Genomic DNA, 21,935 nt, shown 5'->3' with positions numbered 1-21,935 from the left:
CTAGAAAACAGGACAGCTGCTGCTGGACCTGTTCTCTGATTCGCTAAACCGGGAGCTGACTGTGAGCTCTGTGACCTCTGACCCCTTGCTGGGGCGCTAAGCTGCCAACTGTCATCAGGAGTCAGAGAACACGATTTATCCTTCAGGTCAAAGACCATACACACACAGCAGAAGAAAGGAAAGGGGCAATTATATATATATATATATATATATATATATATATATATATATATATATATATATATATATATATATATATATATATATATGTGTGTGATTTTAATTAATAAAAAACAGTGGTTTAAAATTTGTCAAGCAAAAGGTCACTGAGGTTACAAACAGGAAGAGGAAACTGAAATCCTGGAATATATGCTGAAGTTATTCTGGAGCATGGTGGTGCCCCATAAAGCCATTATAGATTAACAAACACTTCCTTCTCATTTACGTGGTGGAAACTGGATAAACCTACAACTTATAAGTCCTTCGTAAAAACAAATGAATTTATTTAAATAAATGCAATAATGTATGATGAGAATATTCAACCAAAATGCATGGAAATTAAACAGTTGTATGTAACGTTACATAACAATTATTTATTATTAGGGCAGATAAAAAGGTTTCTCAGAAGCGGAAGTCGGCAAAACTTTGGTTAAACTTTTAAAGCAGTGAATTCATTAAATAACCCTATTGTGTGTGTGTGTGTGTGTGTGTGTGTGTGTGTGTGTGTGTGTGTGTGTGTGTGTGTGTGTGTGTGTGTGTGTGTGTGTGTGTGTTACCCATACTGTAAAAAATGGTGTTACCATTTGCTCACAAAGCAGGGAAACTCCACAAGTGTTTTCACAACATTTAAAAATAGAGATAGATGAATAAAGAAAAAATTGAACTTTATCGTTACTCCATGAGCAGGTATGACATCACTTTAAGAGTAAGCATTTCAGTCCTGAAGTTGTTTTTTTAAATAGAACTTTGATTAAATGGCTGAAATAAGTTAAGTGGTGAACACAAGCCGAAAAGGTAAGCAACAGTCCACTTTAACAGCCTCATTATGCTCATAATTGTAACTATTCTAACTCAAACGTCTTGGGAAAATGTAAACTGAAAGGGAGCTTAGCAACGAAGTCATGTGACCATAATGTAATTCATTTATAGACTACCTTTAGCTTTTCACTTCTGGCGACTGCATTTAGGCTTCAAAATTCATAAACTTTCTGTCAATTATCTTTATGGACAAAACGTAAGTATCATAAACTTGTGTTGATCCCAGGGCTTGTTTTATTTTTATTTTTTCAATAATCCAAAAGCCAATGGGAAAATCCAGTGTGCTGCTATCATGCTAACTGACGGTTGGCCTACAAAGTGACGTCATACATGCACCACAGAAACACCCTCACTTTTTTTGTAATTTGATCCGAAGTAAATTTAATACAAAGTAAACTATTATAAATATACATACATTTTATATATATATATATATATATATATATATATATATATATATATATATATATATATATATATATATATATATTCAGGATTTACGATGCTGATGACGTTAAAACAGGTCGTCGAAAATTAAAAGAGTCGATTACAGTTCTGCGACTGTTTAACGTGACGCAATAAATATAGATCATTTTTTCGCTTGCTGTGACCATGCTAATGTTGTAGCCATAATTATGACCGTATATCTATGGTTGTAGCCGCTTTTACTTATATGCTCGCGCTATTTGCACGCCGCTGTCCCTCTGTTGCTTCTGCCAAACATATAGGCACCTTTCCACAAAAAAAGTGGCCAAATCATGAGTCCTGCCAAAACAGTCCACACCTACCTAATATCGTCGGCTTGTGCGACCCGCATGGAAGACGCCGTCGCGTTGGGGCCTAGCTCAGCTGTCTGGCCTGGTTGATCATCGGGAACTGCGAGAGCGAAAGGTTCATTAAATCGATAGGTTATGGGTGGTCTTGATCGCCACACAAAAATTATAAATTCATTTATACCTATAATGTTTTCAACTAGCAATTGTAATGCTTCTTTGTGAAAATTAATCTTAGAAATTAAATGGTTTAAATGAATCTAGGTATTAGCATTTTCTGTAGGCCTAATGTTTATTAAATGATAAGAACAGGCAGATAACTTGCAGTTTGGGTCTATTAAATGATAACTATTTGAAAAATCTTTCCTTTTTTTCCCATTTTATTCAGATAAATGGACAAAAAGTCTAATAGAGTTTTTTATTATTATTATTAATGGAAGGCTACTGATAAGTTAATTATAATTATAAATTTATACTTTTAATGTCTTGCTTTTCAGAAGATAGACCCCAGTTTTGCTGTTTTCCCATGCAGCTGAGCCGTCAGATGATAAAATTGTATGTGACGACTGACCGGACAAAACAGGTCTGAGGGCAAAACGCTCCTGCTGATGTTAAATACAAAATTACACTTTTTTTGTTTTATTGCATGTGTTTTATTGCATGTTGTATTGCATTAAAATAAATATTGTGTTTTATTGCATTTCTCTTTTTATAAGTTATTTAATAAGTTTATCTAAAAGCGCTCTCATCATGCGACTTTAATTCTTAAGTTCATAAACTTCTTGTCCACTTTACAATTTGTGCAATGTCCACTTACAATGTTTATTGTCAGCACTGATCGTTACTCCAAATTATCGTCTTCTGGCCCTTGTCCACGTTCATTGGCCTCTTGTGCAGTTACCCATTTTTGCACAAATAATAGGAAGAATTCAGGGAATGCGCTTTTGGAGAAATGGTCCAGGCGTCTGCTGCTGCTGGGCTGGCCTTGTTCCAGCAGGCGAGGCCCTTCATCGCCCCCTCCTCTCATTTAGACCCAACTAAAGAGAAGCAATAAGACTCAATCTGCCAGCTTCCTGCTCTCCTGTTTAACTTGTACACAGGGAGAAAACAGGATGCGTGCTGAAAAACACCAACAGGCAGTAGATAATGAGACAGAGCATATGTGTTAATGATGAGGATGTTTTGAACGGTGTCCTGACTCCTGTGATCATATTTGATGTCTGAATATTATTTGAAGGTAGCTGTTTTTGGTAAAGGATGATGACTCTGCAACTAAATCATATGCAACATCTCAAAATTTCCAGTCATCATAGCATCAGCAAGCATGTCATATCAATAGGGTTTAGCTGGACGTGCCGTGTGTGTTTTACAGGGCTGCTCGAATTCCCGGGGAACTGATTTTTTCTTTTCTTTTTTTATGTTCTTTATGATGCAGGGCTTTTGTAAACGTAATATTGATAATAGAAGTATATATGCACATCCTCAGGCATTTATGTTAGGACTTTTAAATTCGTTTCAAATGCTGAAAAGTGTGTGTTTGGTTTATATAAGGTTTTGAGTTTTGAGCTCATGTTTCCCTGTTGACTAATATTGCATAAATCTGCAGCACAACAGTCTTCAGGGCAAATCCAAACAAGACCCTGTGTTGAACTGTAATGCATACGTTCATGCACCAGTAGCAGTGGAATCTTCCTTTTTTTTCCTGCAGTGCTTAATCCTATAGTGTTTTTTCTCATGCAGGTTATCACAAGCATAACTAATAAAACAATGTTCTTTTTAGGATAAACTAAACATGCAACAACCAAAAAAAATGTGTGAAGTTTTGCTTAAACTCACTTTTGCATGACCCACACAAAAGCAGCACATATCTTGTACAACCCACAAAATGTGCATTATCAATGCCAGTAGATTTATTGGTAACACTTTAGAAAAATGGTCTGTCATTAATAGGTAGCTATGTAATGCAGGACTAATGAGTAGTACTACATTAACATTTCAGCTACTACTATTACCTAATATAGAAACAAGATTAACTAATCAGTAAGTCATTTCAAATTTAGGAGATAGTTCCTTATTAAGTGATCAATAATTAATCGTTAATAACTATTAACTAACTGACAAATTATAAAGAACAGTATTAGACATAATCAGTCATCATTTTTAGTCTGAATATAGTCATAAAATGCATTTTATGACCACACTGAGAGTAAAAAAAGACAATTGCTCACATCTGACACATGTTGTGATTAGTAATTAATTAGAAATTTGTTATAATTTGTCATAGTTATTAGTGCTTGATGCCAATCCCCTTCAGTAATTATTGATTACCTAATAATGAACTATCTTAGTCCTAAATTCAATATTACTTGTTTCCTTATTGGTTAATAGCAGTGATGCCAGTAACTTAGTTACTTAGTAATGCGTTACTCTAATCTGACTAATTTTTTCTAGTAACAAGTAATTTAACGGATTACTATTTCCAAACCAGTAATCAGATTAAGGTAACTTATCCAAGTCTCCGTGAGTTACTATTTTAGTAATTTTCCTTAGTAAAATAAAATCAAATGTTTTAAAATATTTTTTTTTTTAATTTAAATAATTTAGTGAAAAAAGTGAGGTTTGGCAAAAACGGTTGTCATTTCTATGTTGAGGCAACAGGGGTGTTGTCAGAAACTGCTGAATGTAACTAATAAAGTAACTTGTAATCTTACTCAGTTACTTTTAAAATCTAGTAATCTGTAAAGTAACTAAGTTACTTTTTAAAGGAGTAATCAGTAATCAGATTACTTTTTCAAACTGTGGCAACACTGGTTAATAGCTGAAGTGTTAATGTGGTACTACTTATGTCCTGCATTAGTTACATAGTTATGGACCATTATTCTGAAGTGTTACCGATTTATTTTGGTCGCTAAGCACATTGAAGATGAATTATTAACTTTTTTTATAACTGTTAAAAATGTATAACTGTTTATAATCGGTTCTACTCAAGCCACTCCAAAGACCGCAGGCTTTAGCATCAGTCGCTAGAGAGTCGCCTCTAATAATCAGGGGAGTGAGGTTTACACACACAGCTCTTACTGACCTATGACAGCTACAATCACTCCCCTAAACCTCTTTCCCATCCCATCTGTGTCAAGGCAACAAATGTAACCGGTCCAACTCGATCTGCTCCAAGCGGGATTCTAACCGCAGTATCTCAGGAGAGCGCTCTAAAAGGACACTAAAGACTGCAGCCTCTAGTGTCATTTTATGTCAGTTAATGTATTTTAGCGAATGTTATTATTGCCATGCGTGATTTTATCTAATATTATCCCTAAAAAATATTGTCTTGATTGCGTGAACAAGCCAACAGTGCTCAATGCCACCCTGGCTCTTTCCCAGAAATCTTTAGAATTATTTGGTGGTGTTCTTGAAAGCTTTGCAGACAGGGACAGACACATCCTGTTGACACTGCTCCAAAAAAACCAAGTGAAAACTGAAAGTATTGATGCATGCTGGTCTTGATTTCTGTGCAATGCATCATGTAAATCCAGTATGTCAGACCCCAATCTCTATAGTGTCCGTCCCTAAAGCGCCTCTTGAGATCAGGGAGGTTTAAATGCTCAGCTACTGGACTATGGACTCATGGACTTTGCTTTTAGAGAGAAAAGCTGCTCATAACTGTTGGTCTAGGATCAGTTTTCTCCATTGGCAATTTGGCAAAAGATCCTGTGTGTATTTGCATCAAAGGTTTCTATTTACTAAAGTTAATTCTTTTGCAGTATTAAGCAATGTAGCCGATCACAGATATATCTGTTGATTCCTTGAACGCAATAGCCAATCAGAAGGATTTAAATTAGAATCCACTCATAACCAGTTTTTAAGTCTAATGTTGAGTTCTGCACGCTCACAAATCCTCTCATTATAACAAAGTGTAGAAATTTAGTTAATAAGAGATTTGTTGTTTAGTGTAGACTGCCTCACTGTAATGATACTTCACAAGATTGCATCAACGCGATGAGTGACAGACTTTTAGTGATCGTAAAGGGACCACTTTTTGCGCGCTTTCTAGGCGACATAATAATCAATTAAGATTTTGGATAAAACTTTTGTTTTTCATACTTGACAAGTGGCCACATACACGCTGCAAATTTCGGGAGTGCTATCCACTAAATTAATGTATTTTACCAATTGTTATTATTGCCACGTATGTGTGATTTTATCTAATTTGATCCCACAAACAAATGCATTCGTGTCTCATTTGATCGGGCGGACCAGCCGTCAATCTCATTGCTCAATGCCACGCTGGCTCGTAAGTAGCATCGCCACTTACTCAACGTACGTTTCCCAGAAATCTTTTAGTGTATTCTCGAAAGCTTTGCAGACAGGGACAGACATAATGAAATTGGACACATCCTGTTGTCACTGCTCCAAACACCAAGTGAAAACAGAAAGTATTGATGAGTACTGGTCTCGATTTCTGTGCAATGCATTGTTTAAATCCTGTATGTCTTATTGAGTGGAGTTGCTGAAAATTGCTAAAATCCATTCAAATTGACATGCAAAAACCGAAGAAGTGTCAAGACTTTTTAGATTTTTATTTAGTGTTTATTTTCTGCTTGCATGTTTAATTGGAAGCGATTTTATAGCCTGTAGTTTTTGCAACCCTGTAAATGTTTATGCTTCTTTGCAGCTTCCTGGTATTTGTCCTGAAATATTTTCTAGCATCTAACAAATGCGTCAGTCCTGCTCAATGAAGAGGGTTTTCCAAAAGCATGGTTGATTTCTTGGAAACAGACACCTCCCATCTTTATTCTACTGATATTATACTGTATGTCATCAAACCGTAAATAAAACAACAGATGTAGGTTTGTTGCACTTACATTCTAAATGAAAGTGTCATAGAATAATGAAAATACAGAAGTATGGATAACACTGCCGTCAACATGACTCAGGCGTTCATTGATGCAATGCATTATGACTAATAATCCTATCTTTGATGTTCATCTTTAGGGTGTATTATGTCTTTAATCTATGTAAAAAACTTGCATGGATTTTTTTTACTGTAATCTACTGTAATCCATTCTGTTCATAATACCCAAATGATAATGAATTTCAAAATCACTTAACTCACACTTCTGAATTCTTTTCTCAGAATTGCGAGTTAAGTGATTTTGAAATTCATTTTCATTTGATATAAAGTCAGAGCTGCGAGATATAAACTCGCAGTTAGGAATTCTACTGTCAGAATTGCGCGATGTAAACTCACGATTGTGAGATAAAAAGTCACTTTTGTCTTTAAAATGTTTTATTCTTGTGAGAACTCATCACTGGACTGCTGTTTTCCTCCTGGTCGGCAGGTGGCGCCTCTCACCAGACTCCTACTAAACACTAACACTCATTATGCCTGATATGTGACACCTGTGTTTTGCCCTATTTAAGTGGATGTGTGACATGCTGTTTTGTTCAGTCTTGAGCCTATGCTACCCGTTGTCAGCTGCAAGCTAAGTTTGTATTTACTCATGTCTTTTGGACCCTTGTGTCTGTTTTGTTTTTCTCTGTTTTTGGAAGCCAGGCTTCCTTTGTTGTGTTGCAATTTTCTTCAGTAAAGATTGTCTTTGTTTGAAGATCAACGACTCCTTGCTTTTGCCACCTCTGCCCTTGGATTCATTAACTTGGTACTTAGCTCAGTCAGTAAAGTCGGAGCCTTTGAACACTGGAGACCCGGGTTCGATCCCCACCTAGAACAGGCCCGTTACAGCAAGACTGAACCAGAAACATGAATCCAGCGGAGGAGGCTTCTCCACCTTCTAATGTGGATCGCATTCTGTCTGCCATAGCCGGCAAGCTGCAGCCATCCAGCAACATGAGCAAATCCTTGCTGAAATTCTTCAACGCTTAAGTCTTCAGCCTCCAACCACTTCATCTCAAGAGTCCCAGCTGCCACCTGGTAATCCTTCTCAAGCAGTGGTAGCCTCCTTGTCAGAACCCAAACTACCAGCACCAGAACGATTTGATGGCAGTCCTGAGAAGTGTCGTGGCTTTGTCACCCAGTGCACCCTAGTATTTCAACTGCAACCTGGAAGCTTCCCCACAGAGAGCAGCAAGGTGGCCTACATCATCACCCTTCTCACTGGCAAGGCATTAGACTGGGCCTCAACTTTGTGGGATCAACGGTCACCATTAACTGCAAACAGCAGCAACTTCATTTCTGAAATGAGGAGGGTCTTCCACCATCCAGCATGCACAGGAGATGTGGACTACCGTTTGCTTCGACTCTCTCAGGGCACTCGGAGTGTGGCGGAGTTTGCCATTGAGTTTCGTACCCTGGCTTCAGAGAGTGGATGGGTCCAGCGAGCCTTGAAGGCCACATTCCACCAAGCCTTGTCTTCTGAACTCAAGGATGAGTTGGCATTTAGAGACCCTTCTCCTGATTTAGAATCCCTCATCGATGTAGCCATCCGAGTAGATCATCGTCTCCGAGAACGACAACAGGAACGACGCAGAGAGACTGGTTTGTATCGTCCTCAGGAATCCTCCAATACTGTTGAACCTCCCTGGAAACCCAATGATCTGGAGGAACCGATGCAGCTTGGTAGAACTAAACTAACCCAGACAGAAAGGGATCGCCGGATGAGGGAACGACGCTGTCTGTACTGTGGGAAGTCTGGCCATTTCCGATCCAACTGCCCTGAATTGTCGGGAAAAACCAGTTCTCGTCCAGGAAAGGGGGAACTGGAGCGAGAGTAGATATCTTCCCCCATCCTGCAACCTCTGGAGTCACGGTTCAAGCCACCATCGTCCACAACAACCAGCATCACCAGCTTGGTGCTTTCATTGATTCTGGGGCTGCTGGGAACTTTTTGGATCTAGAGGTAGCCAAGCGCTTGGGAATCCCATCGGTGCTCCTCCGGAAACCTCTAACCATTACGGCGCTAGACGGCCGACCTCTGGGGTCAGGACAGGTCAGTCACTGCACTTCATTCCTTCAGTTTGAGATTGGGGGTCATAAGGAACTAATGCAATTTTTTCTGATCCAGTCACCAGAACTCCCCTTAGTTCTTGGATTTCCATGGCTAAATTGTCACAACCCACATATTGACTGGTCCAGAGGTATAGTTAAAGGTTGGGGAACTAACTGTTGTATTTCTGCTCTTTCTTTTTGCCATTCTCCTGAGATACTGGAAGCATTCTCAGGGCCTTTGTCAACACTCTCTAGGAGGCCTGCCAATATCAAGTCTGCCATCACAAGTTTCCAAGTCCTTCATCCTGAGTCGTCTCAAGCTCCCCAGCCCACAGAGGTGCTAAAGCTTCCTATTACAAAAACTCTTAATACTGTGCCTCCTATGTCTCTCCCTAAACTGTCCAGAGTTCCTCCAGAGTATGCTGATCTCAGTGAAGTCTTCAGCAAGTCCCGAGCCACCTCCCTTCCTCCACACAGACCATATGATTGTGCTATAGACTTGGTTCCTGGCGCATGCCCACCACGGGGTAGACTTTACTCTCTCTCTGCCCCTGAGAGGGGTGCTATGGATAAGTACCTTAAGGAAGCCTTGGATAATGGTTTCATTCGTCCTTCGACCTCACCTGCTGGAGCAGGGGTTTTTTTTGTTGAGAAGAAGGATGGTGACCTCAGGCCCTGCATCGACTACAGAGGTCTTAACCGCATCACCATTAAGAATCGTTACCCCCTGCCCCTGATGACTACCGCCTTTGAAATCCTGCAGGGTGCCAACATCTTCTCTAAGTTAGATCTCCGAAATGCCTACCATCTTGTCAGGATTCGAGAAGGTGACGAATGGAAGACGGCCTTCAACACCCCGACAGGCCACTATGAGTACCAGGTAATGCCCTTTGGCCTGGTCAATGCCCCAGCTGTCTTCCAGGCGTTCATAAATGATGCCCTACGTGAGATGCTGAACAAGTTTGTTTTTGTCTACCTTGACGATATTCTGATTTTCTCAAGTAACTATCAGGAGCACGTTCAACATGTTCGACAGGTCCTGTCCCAGTTACTTAAACACAGCCTTTTCGTCAAGCTTGAGAAGAGTGAGTTCCATGTGTCTTCAGTCCCATTTCTGGGCTTCATCGTTTCCAAGGGCAGTCTCCAGATGGATCCTGGCAAGGTTCATGCAGTGCAGGAATGGCCTCAGCCTGGTTCTGTGAAGCAGGTACAACGCTTTCTTGGGTTTGCTAATTTTTATAGGAGGTTTATAAGAAACTTTAGCTCTGTTGCAGAACCTCTTTCCGCACTGACCAAGAAGTCTGCCCAACCATTCACATGGACTGAGAAGGCCAACCAAGCTTTTAACAAGCTGAGAACACTCTTTACGTCTGCTCCCATCTTAACCCTTCCAGATCCAGAGTTGCCCTTTGTGGTGGAGGTGGATGCTTCAGATGTGGGTGTAGGGGCAGTCTTATCCCAAAGAGCCAGAATCGACAACAGGCTTCACCCATGTGCTTACCTGTCTCGTCGACTTACTGCAGCAGAGAGGAATTATGACATTGGAAACCGGGAGCTTTTGGCAGTAAAGGTGGCGCTGGAGGAGTGGAGGCATTGGTTGGAGGGGGCCAAGCATCCATTCCTCATCTGGACAGACCATAGAAACCTTACCTACATTCGGGAGGCCAAGAGAATGAATTCCCGCCAGGCACGTTGGGCTCTGTTTTTTAACCGGTTTGACTTTGTTCTTTCTTACCGCCCAGGTTCCAAGAATTCAAAACCAGATGCACTGTCAAGGCAGTTTGATTCCCCAGAGGAGGAGTCCAGACCGGAACCCATCCTACCTACCTCCAGAATAGTGGCATCTATCCAGTGGGGCATTGAGGCTGAAATTAAGAAGGCCCAACAGAAACAGTTTGTTCCAGGTAATGGTCCACCAGGACGTCTCTTTGTACCTAACCGACTACGCTCTGATGTGTTACAGTGGGCACATAATTCCCTCCCCTCTGGTCATCCTGGAGCCACTAGAACTTGCAAGCTCATCCGGAGAAGGTTTTGGTGGCCAAAGTTGCAAAAAGACGTCCGGGATTTTGTTGCCGCTTGTACTGTATGTGCCCAGAACAAGGATCCTAGAACCCACCCTCAAGGGCTACTGCATCCTCTACCTATCCCTAAACATCCTTGGTCACACATATCTCTAGACTATGTCACAGGGCTACCGAAATCCCAAGGTAACACAGTCATTCTTGTGGTGGTGGATAGATTTTCTAAAGCTTGTCACCTCCTGCCATTACCCAAACTTCCCACAGCAAGCCAGACTGCAGAGCTCCTAATGCAGCATGTGTTCAGGATTCATGGATTTCCCCAGGATATGGTCTCCGATAGAGGGTCTCAGTTTACCTCTCGGTTCTGGAAGGCATTTAGCCGTCTCATTGGGTCTGATATTAGTCTGTCATCAGGTTTTCACCCACAGTCTAATGGACAGACAGAGAGGGTGAATCAGGAGATAGAGAAGACTTTGAGATGTTTGGTAGCAGACAATCAGACCACTTGGAGCTCTCGATTAGTATGGGCAGAATTTGCACATAATACTCTCTACCATTCCTCCTTAGGCATGTCTCCTTTTGAGTGCCAGTACGGCTTTCCCCCTCTTTTGTTCCCTGGACAGGAGCCAGAGGTATGTGTGCCTGCTGCTGCTCAAATGGTTCGCCGGTGTCAACGGGCTTGGAAGAAGGCCCGGGCAACGTTACTGAAAGCCACTCAACAACAGCGGAGGCAAGCTAACCGGCGCCGACGGTTGGGACCAATGCTTCGTCCGGGTCAGAGAGTGTGGCTTGCAACCAGAGATCTTCCTCTGCGGGTAGAATCTCGCAAACTGGCTCCACGTTATATTGGGCCTTTTAAGATCATCAGGAAGATAAATCCAGTATCTTATCGTCTGCTTCTGCCCAGGTCTATGAGGATCCACCCAACATTTCATGTCTCTCGGCTAAAGCCTGTTGTTTGTTCCTCTCTGTCCCCAGCTTGCAAACCTGCCCCAGCTGCCCGTATCGTCAATGGACAACCAGCTTACACTGTACGTAGGCTGGTGGATTCTCGGATGGTCCGTGGAAAGGTGCAGTATTTGGTCGACTGGGAGGGTTACGGCCCTGAGGAGCGCACATGGGTGCCTGCTCGAGACATTCTGGACCCAGCACTCATTACGGCCTTCCATCATACCCAAAGACTCCTTCAAGGGAACGTCAGGGGCCGTTCTTAGAGGGGAGACTCCTGTGAGAACTCATCACTGGACTGCTGTTTTCCTCCTGGTCGGCAGGTGGCGCCTCTCACCAGACTCCTACTAAACACTAACACTCATTATGCCTGATATGTGACACCTGTGTTTTGCCCTATTTAAGTGGATGTGTGACATGCTGTTTTGTTCAGTCTTGAGCCTATGCTACCCGTTGTCAGCTGCAAGCTAAGTTTGTATTTACTCATGTCTTTTGGACCCTTGTGTCTGTTTTGTTTTTCTCTGTTTTTGGAAGCCAGGCTTCCTTTGTTGTGTTGCAATTTTCTTCAGTAAAGATTGTCTTTGTTTGAAGATCAACGACTCCTTGCTTTTGCCACCTCTGCCCTTGGATTCATTAACTTGGTACTTAGCTCAGTCAGTAAAGTCGGAGCCTTTGAACACTGGAGACCCGGGTTCGATCCCCACCTAGAACAGGCCCGTTACAATTCTGTGGCAGAAACAAACGTTCATACTTCTAAGCAAAACAACGTGAAAATAAACAGTTAATAGTAAAATCCAGTATGACTCAGTAAAATACCTCTTGATTACGAAGTCATGCTTTTCCAGGACTTTTTTTAGGACTTTTCCATTAATGTTGATATAAATATTAGTGTCATATTAATGATTTTGACCTAATAATATTTTCTGATGGGTTTCTGATGGGCTTTTTGGTTCACATTGTTACTGTGCAAAGAGGTATATAGCCTACATATGCTTTAGTTAGAGAAACATGCCCAGTGTATTTTGAAAAGCAAATACCCATTTGCCATGTCAAATTCATTACAAGGAAATGATACAGCCATCACAGACAGGTTTATGTGAATAAATAAGCCTGAGACAAACTGATAGCGAAATTGTCTCCGTGTTAATGAACACACCAGCATCTAAAATGTGATTAATGGGTGACTAAAGGAGATGTGCCAGGAAATATGTTTATTCTTCCTTTGCACACCCACACAGACAGGAATTGGGAAGGGTACACTGAAAAAGTGCCAGCAATTTACTGGATTAAAGAGTATTATTTAACAATAAATTACTGTAGTCAGAAATGTAGAGTGAGATGTACAGTAATGCATGCTGGGCCATTTTCTTACAAAATACTTTTAGTCAACAGCAAGAATGATCGGAGTAAACGGCTCTTGTTTCACTATAACTTCATTTTATAAAGATATCACCTTAGAAAAGTATATTGTTTAGTACTCCAATTGTTTTGAAGTCACCATAATGGTGATCAGTGTGGCATTTGCTTGGGATCTTGGATGCTGTTTATTCATATTCAAATTTCTGATGCCAAGTCAGAAGTGTGACGAATGAAAACATCTGTTAAACCAATGACAAGAACAAAGAATAAACACTGAGCAACTTTATATGTTTATCATAAAACCATACCATTCAGAATGCTTTGCTATCTTAAATGTATGGTTTTCAATGCATTAGAGGGATGAAGACATTTCCATTATTCATATTTTATCTCATATCACTTACAGACATCTCCGTAGTGAGATTGCATTTCTGGTAGCATTAGGATTCAGTCCCAGCATCCCTCAGTGTTGATATTGGAAGCATGGTGTTAGTTTAATGATTGCAAATGATGGCATGTCTGCCCTTTTGAGAGAAGAATGGGCAAATTTCCTGGGAAAATTCTTGGAGATCTGAGTCTGTATTGATAGAAAAGGAGTCAAACCTTTTGAGGTCACACCGGAGCGCGACTACATTTTAGTGACGTTACCTGCTGACAAAATGAAACCGAAAGCACGTGTGCTGCACAACTTTTCCTGCTACATGTTTTGATTATAATAACAATAGCATGAGGTGTTTATGGTTAAGATGAAAGCAAAACCGTAATGTATGTACACTAAATGATTGAACGCTTCCTGTCTGGGTGTGACTCTACTGGAAATTTAGGCTGACTGTTGCACTAAACCCAATGAGCAGCTAATTTTAAAAGTAAAAACCATTAAAGAGAATGATGATTCAGGACAACATCCGCAGATGATCATCCTTTCCTCGCAGAGTATCAAACATGCAGCACCTGCCAAACCCTTCTGCGGTAATTCATCACTCATGATGAAATGATTGACTCTCAAATTGTGTGAAAAGTTCAGAGAATCCCCCTCAATTCTTTTTAATCTTCTATTATTATTTGTAATCTTGCCATCTTGAGATTAAATGGGCAAAATTCCTCAGAAAAGTAAACAGGAAGTTAAGTCATTTTGAAGCCGGTAGCTTGCTTTGGCATAGCTTCACAAGAGAACATTATGTAAACACTTTTTGGCTAATAAGATTGCCTTTTTCCTCTGGAATTGTGCAGGAATGACAGAAACCAATCTAAAGATACTGGAAAATCCCCGTCAAACCTACAGCGGATTTTCTTTTTTTTTGTTTTTGTTTATGTCAAAAAAGAAAACAATAGGGATGCCTAGAAGAGAGGGAGCTTTAAATCGTTTCAAACTTTTCCCCAGAACGACTGATTGCACAAAAGAGAAGAGCCCCTGGTGTTTTAATGAAAGCCAACATGCAACTGGTTTCATTATATGATAATGAGGTCTGTTCTGCAATTTCAGTTGAGACTTAAAGCATACAAATGCCCTTAAAATAGGAACTTCATCAGGCAAACAATTCTATTTAAAATATTCTGACTGCATTGAAAGTTTTCATGATTTTGACACTTTTAATTCAGAGAATCAAATGCAAAATGAGAACAAGATACTTTCCATTTTGCAGTATTTGTGTCAGGGCAAATTAATCCCCCCCAAAAATTGTATATAAATATTTGAAATATGTTTATTTTATGCTTAGTATGCTACAAATACATTTACATATTTATGTACTTAATATAAATAACCTATAATTGTACTGTTGGTGTACTTAAAGTCTGCTAAATTGGCACAACTCATTTTGTAATCTGGAAATAGTCCCAAGGTCCAACTAAAGATAAGTACTGTATATTTGATTGTGCTAAAGTGGAACTAATTATACTTTAAATATATGATATGAAGACTGATAGTATACAGAGATCATACTCTCCTTAATAATTAAACACATTATGGCTTAAAGTAATGTAGTAAAGTTGCTAAATGCAAATAAACAGACGTCGCCTGAGCTAAATATTTCAAATGTTACATAGTAGTAATATCTTTAGGAATCTTTAAGAAATACAATTATGAATGTACAGCATTTTATGACTGCCTCAATGTTCTCACAATTGCTTTTTGTGCTTTAAAACTATAGATGTTACAGAACGTACACTCAGGACACAGAGGAATGGTCAACAGTGTTTATTTTAACAGCACTAGGAAATATACAGTTCAACAGGTGAGTAAGCACTCAGTGGAGACTTTGAATCCAGCCGATGAGAGTGTAATGAAATGTCTTTATCTTACAGGTGCAGGGAACCGTAAGACACGGAAAAGCAGAAGCAAACGCCTTGTCTTCAGCCAGATGATCATGGAGAATTAAGGTAACTCTTGGAGGTAAACGAAGAAGAGAATAAGACTCTGGAGAAGATACAGGTAAGCGGTCCTATAGCATGAACCGAGCCGGGGGTTTATACGGGAGTGCTGATGAAGGTGCAGACGAGGTGCAGGTGTGTGTGAGAGTCACGGAGGATACTGGGAAGTGAAGTTTAAAAAGTGACAGGTGACAATAGGACAGAAAGAGCTAAATACATGTGTGATACATGTATTTAGCTCTTTCTGTCCTATTGTCACCTGTCACCTCGTCTGCATCTAAACCAACAACATGTTTATTACCCACTAAACTACTGAAAGAGTTAGTAGCTGTAGCAGAAGAGCCTCTTGTCAATATTATTAACTCGTCTTTATCTCTAGGTCATGTCCCAAGACCGTTTAAGATTCAAGATGGCAGTTATTAAGCCTCTCATTAACTAGATACAAATGAATTAGCAAATTGCAGACCCATTTCAAATATTACAAGTTGTGTCTGCTCGGTTGTGTTCCTTCCAAACAAGGCAGAATTTATATATATATATATATATATATATATATATATATATATATATATATATATATATATATATATATATATATATATATATATATATATATATATATATAATGCTTGATCTTAGTGCTGTGTTCGACAATATAGATCATAACATACTATAGGTTGACTACAGAATTAAACTGGTATTGTGGGACAGGTATTAAAGTGTGTTTACACGCTCACATGTTACAATGTACCCCAACTATTAGGGGAAGTTGTCACATTTCACTTCGTTCTTTCGGAGTATATCAAGAAAAACGTATACACTGTATTAATCAAACAATACCACATGATTGTACTGAATGTGTGTGAAAATAATTTGGGAAAATATAAATACTCTGAAGCCCAAATGGATTTACACCAACTGAGAAAGTCAAAGGCGTTGGGTTATGCCCCGCTCTGCCCCGCTCTGCCCCTACTATTGGACCAAAAATCTTCACTCAGAATCAGTTAGCATCTAGAGGGAAGTACTAAATTCATCCTCAGTTAAAAACTTGGGTGTTATATTAGACAGCCATGTGTAATTTGAAAATCATATTTCATATGTTACGAAAGCAGCCTTCTTCCACCTCAGAAACATTGCTAAGCTATGGAACATGCTATCTGTCCTCTGATGCAGAAACGTTAGTTCATACATTCAGGACCTCTAGACTGGATTATTGTAATGCAGTATTAGGTGGTGGTTGTCCTCCATTCTCAATAAACAAGCTACAGTTCGTCCAGAATGCAGCCTTACTTTTCTTCTTACTTTTGTACTTTTGGTATATTCAAGTCCACTAAAGGAGAGAGAGTGTTTTCACATTTGCCTCCTAAACTCACGAAGAGCCTTCCTGATAATGTTAGGGGCTCACACTCACTCTCCCAGTTTAAATATGGGAGATGTTCATCCTGAGGTAACTCAAGATTACGCCAGCTCCAGTTTGGATCCAGCCTTTTACGAAGATTTCAGATAAGATGACGCCAGCCCTACGATAAACTCTGCGAACTCTGAATCAACATACACAACTGCCAAATATTACATATAATGTAATCATTACAATCACAACCTGTAATTGTTATAATTTCTTTAATGAGCTCATTGTTTCTGGCTAAGCGATTGCATGATTTGTATGATCTTAGAACTGTAATTTTCTGACATAGACATTACTTCTTGTCACCTCTGATAACAGATCTCTCTAAACTGGAATGTCGACTCATGCATTTTTTGTAGAGCTGCTTGTGAAAAGCACTATACAAATAAATGTTAACTGAACTGAACTGAAAGGATATACATGCATGTGCATATTTCTTTAAAATAAGTTATATAAAATTGCATAAATTCTTCTTGGCCTAACTTAAGTATTTAAAGGGAGGTTACATTTTAAAGGAACACTCCTTTTTTAGAAATAGGGCTTATCCAACCTCTTTCCTACATTTGATATGTGGAAAAATGCATTTTTGTCTCAGTGCATGCATTGTTTTAGTTTGACATGGTCGCCGCTAGCTTAGTTTAGCATAATGAATGGAATTGTATGTTGCCAGCTTGCATGTCCAGAGTAAAAGTGATCCAAAAAAAAGCGAAGCACTGCTACTTGGGCACAGAGATATCACGGCTCTCATCCTCACGTCCTCCGGCTGTTGGGCGATCGCAATGTGTTGCGTGATATCTCTGCGCCCAAGTAGCAGTGCTTCCCCTGTGCTTCCCCATAATATAATCCCAAGTCAATATCTACCATTCCATGTCAACATAGGATTCCATTCATTATGCTAAGCTAAGCTAGCGGCGACCCTGCCAAACTAAAACAATGCATGCACTGAGACAAAAATGCATTTGTCCACATATCAAATGTAGGAAAGCGGTTAAATAAGCCCTATTTCTAAAATGGTGGAGTGTTCCTTTAACATTAGACATTACATTTTGATGTTAAATCCATTGTTGCTTTATATAGAATAGTTCAATAGTCTAAACATTTAATCACAAAATCTCCCCACCCCCATACGAAGGGAAATAAGATAAGCAATTTTCCCCAAATGTTTAATCATTGGAAACAGTTTTGCTCCCTGTTTGTTTTCTCACAATGATTTTCGTGATTACGCGAGTCAGAGGAAAGGCCTTTGCACGCTAACTTATTCCCAACACCTCCTTTCATTGTCGCCACAAAGCAAATGAAATCACAATGTGAAATTCTAAGATGGTCAGTCATTTATATGTGTATAGTACTATCAACAAAGCTCAAAATTCACAGATTCAGGATTGAACACACTTTTGGTCCCTTTCTTGACAACCCAAGCATCAGCCCAGAGAGTCACTGGACACACACATACAGCCCTTCAGTCATTTCAGCAATTAGAGCCAGCGGTGAATGGTGTCAGCAGAGTCCCGTCAACCTGTTCTGCACTAATGAGGCGCTTGTCCTTCTTTTAGGCATGTGGTAATTAAAAACTGGTCATTTTCCAGTTTTTCAGGGCACATTCTCCACACCACCATCTGTCAAAAATATATTTCGGCTTTTTTTCCCCACTGTGCTTCTAGGAGAACAATTTGTACATTTGTGGGTTTTTTAACCATCTCCACACACTTCTGCCTTATTTAGTTTCAGTTTTGCATTTGCTGTTGTCTTGTCACCTGTCTGTTGTCACTAGGTCATTAGGGAAGGTAATTGTGCGATTACTGCGCAAAATGATATTGTGCATCATTTACCTCTTTTTTTTTTGGGGGGGGGGGTCTTTTTCACCTTTAATGGATAGGATAGATGCAGGAGAAAGGGGATCAAGGCCAGGAAAAGGCTTGAGTCAGGACTCGTCTGAGATAGCCTATGTCAAAGGTTTTCTCACAGATCGCCTGCCTCAACAGATTTTAACCTTATTTTGTAAAGCAGAAGTAATCTCATTTCTTTGAATGTGCCACACTTCTGATGCATTAGCTGTTATATGTTAATAAACCATTTAAAGGCGCTCTATGTAGTATTTTTGTAGTAAAATATCCAAAAACCACTAGGCAGTGTTCAGTTGAGTTCTTACAATATACCAAATGTTTCCAACTATTTGTAAATTGCTATTTTAACCAATGAGCCGACACGCCTGAGAGCGTCACCTGTCAGTTGCGTCATACCTGCGTTACCCTCGGTTTCTGGTTTTATTTGGCAGAAGCGCTTTACTCTTACCAGTTTAAACAAGTGTCACAGCAGCCGCTGAGCGAACACACAGAGTAACGTCATTACATCATTTTAAACACTTAAAGGTGAACTATGTAGTATTTTTGCAGTAAAATATCCAAAAACCACTAGGCCAGTGTTATATATTTTGTTCAGTTGAGTACCTACAATATCCCAGAAGTTTCCAACTATTTGTAAATTGTGAGAAAATTGCTATTTTAACTAAGGACAGGGACGTTTCAGCATTGCATTTGAGGGAGTCGCCTGTCAATTGCGTCATATCTGCGCTACCCTCGGTTTCGGCTTTTATTTGGCAGGAGCGCTTTACTCTTAGCAGTGTGAACAAGGGAACGCACGGAGTAACGTCATAACATCGTTTTGAACACACTTAAATGTATCTAATATGATAAACAGAGCTCCATTACCTCAAAATCATAACCGGAAGAGCTGATCTGTGCAGGCGACCGGCGACTGTCTCCCGTCCCGTCATAATAAAAGTCCCGGTATTCGCGGGGCGGGTATTTGTTTAACAATCGCTCCAGCAGCTGTGCTCAGGTCCAAAACACTCGGTCCTGCTCTGCTTTAGACTACAGTAACGTTAATAACCGCATGCATGAACGTGATTTCTGCCCGAGTCCTATTTTCCACCGGCTGTGATGAGAAGACCACATCTCCCAAGATGCTGCGCTCACACTTTGCGTCATCAAACTATGATTTGTTTTGAATAGGCGCCCTCCAGTGGACGGAAAGCTCCATAGTGCACCTATTAAATGTATCTAATATGATAAACAGAGCTGCGTTACCTCATACTCATGCTCAGCTCCACAACACTCGGCCCTGCTCTGCTTCACACTACAGTAATGTTAATAATCTCATCATGATTTGTGCCTGAGTCCTATCCCAATTCTTTTCCACCGTCTGTGAGGTGAAGACCACATGTCCCAAGATGCTGCGCTTCAACATCATGGAATAAATACATTTTAAGTGACTCGATTAAGTAGTTTCAAAGTGAATTTTAGGGTGTACTCACACTAGGCACGGTTGCCATGAACTGGGCCCGAGTACGATTGTCCCCCCTCCCCACTCCCCCGTTGGCCTGCACTCACATAGGGTTTCAGCATTCGTGCCGGAGCACCCTTATATCATTATAGTGCGACGGTTTCGGGTTTCAGCATTCGTGCCGGAGCACGCTTACGTCATTATAGTGCGACGGTTTCGGGTTTCAGCATTCGTGCCGGAGCACGCTTACGTCATTATAGTGCGACGGTTTCGGGTTTCAGCATTCGTGCAGGAGCATCCTTATGTCATTATAGTGCGACGGTTTCGGGTTTCAGCATTCGTGCCGGAGCACGCTTACGTCATTATAGTGCGACGGTTTCGGGTTTCAGCATTCGTGCCGGAGCACGCTTACGTCATTATAGTGCGACGGTTTCGGGTTTCAGCATTCGTGCAGGAGCATCCTTATGTCATTATAGTGCGACGGTTTCGGGTTTCAGCATTCGTGCCGGAGCACGCTTACGTCATTATAGTGCGACGGTTTCGGGTTTCAGCATTCGTGCCGGAGCACGCTTACGTCATTATAGTGCGACGGTTTCGGGTTTCAGCATTTGTGCCGGAGCACGCTTACGTCATTATAGTGCGACGGTTTCGGGATAAACAGGAAGAGCGGCGCCTTCTCAACACAATGGAGTCCATCGCTCTGTTTTCTTTGTGGATAATTTTGTGTAGTTTGGTCCACAGTGGTCCACAGCCTTCTCACAGCCTGTTGTTAAACAGACGTGTCACCTTAGTGGCGCGAAAATGTTCACGTAATCGTGCTGCTCGTATTATGAGGTTTGCAAGGTACCAGCTGAAATGCAGCAAGGACTTTGCAGCTTTGATTACGGACTCCAGCACGGTTAGCGCTCACACTGCATGTGAACCGCGCCCGAGTCCAACTGAACCGTGCTCTGGCCCACCTCTTCCAAGCGGGCCAGGGCCGGCTAATCGAGCCGCGGCCGGGCACGGTTCAGAGTACTCACACTAGTCAAACGACCCGCGCTTTGGTAGTCAAACGCACTCGGGCACGGTTCAAACTGGCTAGTGTGAGTACACCCTTATATGGCTCCCTGACATGATTCATCCACTTCAATTTCATATATTCAACAACTGAATTATAATACTGCACTTGCTAGTTGACAAACTTTTAACAACAAGCTCTGCCCAGTTTCAGTTAATGCAACACAAATCATTCATGTAAACTCAACACAAATGGATAAAGTAAACTTCCATTTGATTTATATTTAAGTGGATTGAACACAATCAAATTAAGTTAGGACAAAATGTACAGCAGGTGTGTTGCTTTAACTCATTTTAATTAATCAATTTTAACAAGCAGTAAAAATCTTTTTATTTTTCAGTGTACCTGAAAGGTATCTTTAAGTTGTTTCTAATTGTGAAATTATTACAGTATAAAAAATTATAAAATCTCCAATGTTTTTATTCATGATTAATCAGAATTAATTACAGGGGGGAAAAATCCTCAATTGACTACACTATATTAAAATAAATTAAAATAATATGGCAATGTAATGTAGCGTAATGAACTGTATTTGCACAATAATAACTGGAAGTGAAATGGAAAGTTGAAGTATATCTTACTGGTAGTAAAAGGACACAAAGACTTTGCACATTCAAGTTTCAAATGGTCACGCCCACTCTTTACGTTGCAAATAAGATGTATAAAGTATAGCATTTAATCTCAGAACATTGGCAAAATACCCAGGTAGACCAGTTATTTGTTTGTCATTGTG

This window comes from Pseudorasbora parva, chromosome 8, assembly GCF_024679245.1.
Source record: "Pseudorasbora parva isolate DD20220531a chromosome 8, ASM2467924v1, whole genome shotgun sequence".
NCBI lineage: Eukaryota > Metazoa > Chordata > Actinopteri > Cypriniformes > Gobionidae > Pseudorasbora > Pseudorasbora parva.
The sequence above is the reverse complement of the archived record's forward strand: the minus strand, read 5'-3'. Positions refer to the sequence as shown.